Genomic DNA, 3520 nt, shown 5'->3' with positions numbered 1-3520 from the left:
TGAGCATAGTGCCAGGACATAGTAAACAACTCACACTTAGAAAAGCAGATTTTGAGGCTGCTACTCTTTACTCTTTCTAATATTGAGTATTATGTTTTATTGTTGTAAAGATAACACAGGGAAACAGGGTTTATCATGATTTCACACCAACATGTATTTTCAAGCCGAAAGCTCTTTCTATAATGGATGGCTCCATCCTGTAACTCCATGCCAGGGACACCATAAAGAAAGCAAATGTTCGGTGCTTCTCTCTCTTCCTGTAACAGTTGGTGAGTGGGTGGGGCGGATATCTGAGAAAGGCGCCCTGAATGTGGAGGTACTCCACACGTGGCCCAGGCAACTAAATGGCAGGGTTTCTCACGGCTCCTTCAGGATTTGTCTCAAGTCCTCTTGCTCAACCTTAGGAGAAGTCTATGAGGCCCAGCTTTCCTCGGCCAGTCCAGATGGAGGCCTCTGCCTCCAACATTTCCAAGTGACGTAGAACCACAGACCCAGAGGCCCCTCTGCACTTCCTGTGTGGTGTTCAGAAGCCCGCCTCCCCTCTCAGCCTCAGGTGCTTGCTTCAGAAAATGGTGAGTCTCCTCATATAGTGCCTCCCTTTTTCATCCCGGCTTTGAGAACAATGACTCTAGGGCCCTTATATCCAGCAGATGTTTTGAAGACATCCTCTGGTTTCCTTTTCAGAAGTAATAAGCTGACTCTTCACCGTCTCAGTAGAGTGAGTGTCCAGTGAGAGAAGGATGCAGTCAAGCACTCTCTGGGGAGTTCTGGGACTCTGCCTCCTATCAGGTAAGTAGATTGGAATAAAGAAGGGTGGTGTTTCTCCAGTCCACTGGAAGCCTCAGAGACTTACTCGTGCAGCCCAGTCGTACCAAAGAGCCTCATTTATCAGAAGATGTAAGGGACTGTGCTATCGGTTAGGGTTGGGGATTGAGGTCGGAAGCAAACAAAAGAAATGTGCAGGTGCCTAGGGCAACATTTAGGGAATAGCCAGGGAGAAGCAGTTGACAAGATCATATCAATTGAGAGCAAAAAGGTCTCTCTGCCACCAAGAAGAAGCCCACCCCAGTTCTTACTAAGCCCTTAAGAACTAACACAAGACATTAGAAGAGCTAAGCCCCAGCCTTTGTTTTGGGGAAATCAGACAGTTAAACCTAAACCTACCAGAGTAGGTTTCCTCCACCTTGGGGGAAAGATGTTATACCCTCTATTTTATGAAGAAATTAATACTCAAAGAAGTTAAATAACATTTAAAACCATACTGTTAGTAATTGCAGAAGCTGATCCAAGAAATCAGGACTATCTGTCCACAAGGCCTGTGCTCAGAATGGCCGCACTGCATGAGGCAAAATGGCTCCTGATAGTTTTATTTCAAAAGCCTAGGAAATACTGTCTCAGCTGGGGCTCCTAACTCAGAGCCACAGCCATGGTGTCTTCACTTCCTGCTTCATCTTGGGTTGTTTTCTTAAACTTGAACACAAAAATCACCTGTTAAAATGCAACTTCTATTTCAAGAGGCCTGGAGTGGAGACTGAAAATGTGGGCATTATGAGAATGTGCCCAAAATGCTCTTGTTACCGAACTGCTGGGCCATAGGCCCAACTCTGGGGGTCCCAACAAATCAGATTTGGCCACCTGCCACAAAAAAACAAATGGAAAAAGTAATGATGAAAAGCAGAAAAGGAACTGTAATCAATATGGCCATATTGGGAAGGCAAATGGGATCAAGCTTCCCAGTCCTGTCTTTGGGAGACTGACATGAGTGTTAGGTTTAAACAGAAGAAAAACTGAGGCAGAGGACAAGTAATATGCAGAATTAAATAATCTTGGTTAAACTATCCTGGTTGATTATTATCTCAGTTCTGGTTCTACAAGGTGGCTCCAGAGAAGTCCTTGTCTCTTGAAGAGACAATCTCCCTTTGCTTCACAGGATGTTTATCAGACCATGATCCTGGATAGGGGTGGGGACAATTCAGCTCCCTGGAGATGATTGTTCTTGCTTCAGGGTAGGGGGACAGTCTCATCAGGAAATTATCTGCCTTCAATTTTTCACTATTCCTGGAATGTCTAGGAGAATGACTGGAGACTTCTATGCATTGCTCCAGGGAGTCTGGAACAGGAGCTTTTTAAAAGCCAGCAGTTGAATGTCCCTGAAAATCTTAAAAATACCTTACGTACCTTTAGTTTGGTGTCTTCAGTCTTGAAGGGGACAGAATGCCAACTTGAGATGAACATTCTTTAAATGATTAACATACCTATGTGCAAAATTGAGCAGGATTCTAACACAAAAGTTTAAGTTAATAAATAAAACTGGAGCTGGGCACAGTGGCACATGCCTGTAATCCTAGCAGCTTACGAGGCTGAGGTAGGAGGATCACAAGTTCAAAGTCAGCCTCAGCAAAACAAGGCACTAAGCAATTCAGTGAGACCCTAAATAAAATACAAAATAGGGTTAGGGATGTAGCTCAGTGGTCGAGTGCCCCTGGTACCAAAAAACAAACAAACAACAACAACAAAAAATACTGGATACTAAATGAAGGTAACTTTTAGTTAGCCATAGGGCATTGTAGGCCCAAGTGAAAAGTCAGTACTTTTTAGCAAAGGCAACCTATCTAACTAAGTACCTGTTATTCTCCGGGGATTAAAAAGTATCTCACCCAACGTAGAGGCTATTGATGAACAGAAAACTCTCAGGCAGTGCCAGGGAAACTGGTCACTGTAATGAATCTAAGTCATGGTTAAGTGACGGGATTTGGGAGAGTCCAGAGGAAATGTGATCAGGCTCTTCAACGCATAGGCTCTAGGTTATGAGTGACTGGGGTTTCAAATATTTCCACTTGTCTCTAGCAGAAAACAAACGGAAAAACTGAGCCATCCAACAAGCAGAAGCCAGAAATGGAACAAGAATCCCAACGTTTGCAGCCAAACAAAAGCTCATTTTTTTTTTCCCACAGTCAGAGACCAGTTTCAAAATGGAGGCTTAGTTGCAAAATTCTTTTGCTATTTCTCTTGTCAGACAAAAAGCAGCCCCAATTTATTCTAACTTCTGTTTGTTGAATATCGTGTTGTCATATTTAATGCTGGACGGTTCCTTTCTCTTTCTTCCCAAATTGACTGGATCAATCCCCAGCAGTAAAAGGCACTTTTCTAAAGTGTAGAAGCCACTGAGATCATGCAGTGGCTGGAAAGAACTTTAGACGGTCATTAATATAATATCATTATTTGGAATTGCATGCACTCACAATATTTTCTAACTCTTTTTTTTTAACTATTTATTTTCCAGTTGGTGCTTGGGGGCAGGAAGGTAAGATATGCTCTCTTCACTATGAAATCAATCCAGGATTCTTAGTACAATCGTGTGCTGACAAACAATGTTTCAGTCAACAACTAACAGTATATACAATAGTGGCCCCATAAGATTGTAATGACTCTGAAAATTCCCTATCACCTAGTATTTTTACTATACGCTTTCTGTTTAGATGTGTTTAGATACACAAATACCACTGTGTTGTAGCTGCCT

At 42.7% G+C, this 3520-nt stretch overlaps 1 long non-coding RNA gene across 1 annotated transcript; it reads left to right on the top strand.

Annotated features, from left to right (window-relative positions):
• Positions 1-503: 503 nt before the first annotated feature.
• Positions 504-3304, top strand: LOC143391133 (uncharacterized). Its single transcript, XR_013090267.1, has 3 exons — positions 504-572; positions 685-789; positions 3284-3304. It is a non-coding gene; the product is annotated as an uncharacterized LOC143391133 (long non-coding RNA).
• Positions 3305-3520: the final 216 nt, after the last annotated feature.

The sequence above is a fragment of the Callospermophilus lateralis genome, chromosome 2, assembly GCF_048772815.1.
Source record: "Callospermophilus lateralis isolate mCalLat2 chromosome 2, mCalLat2.hap1, whole genome shotgun sequence".
NCBI lineage: Eukaryota > Metazoa > Chordata > Mammalia > Rodentia > Sciuridae > Callospermophilus > Callospermophilus lateralis.
Note: the sequence above shows the minus strand (reverse complement) of the source record. Positions and strands in the feature narration are given on the sequence as shown.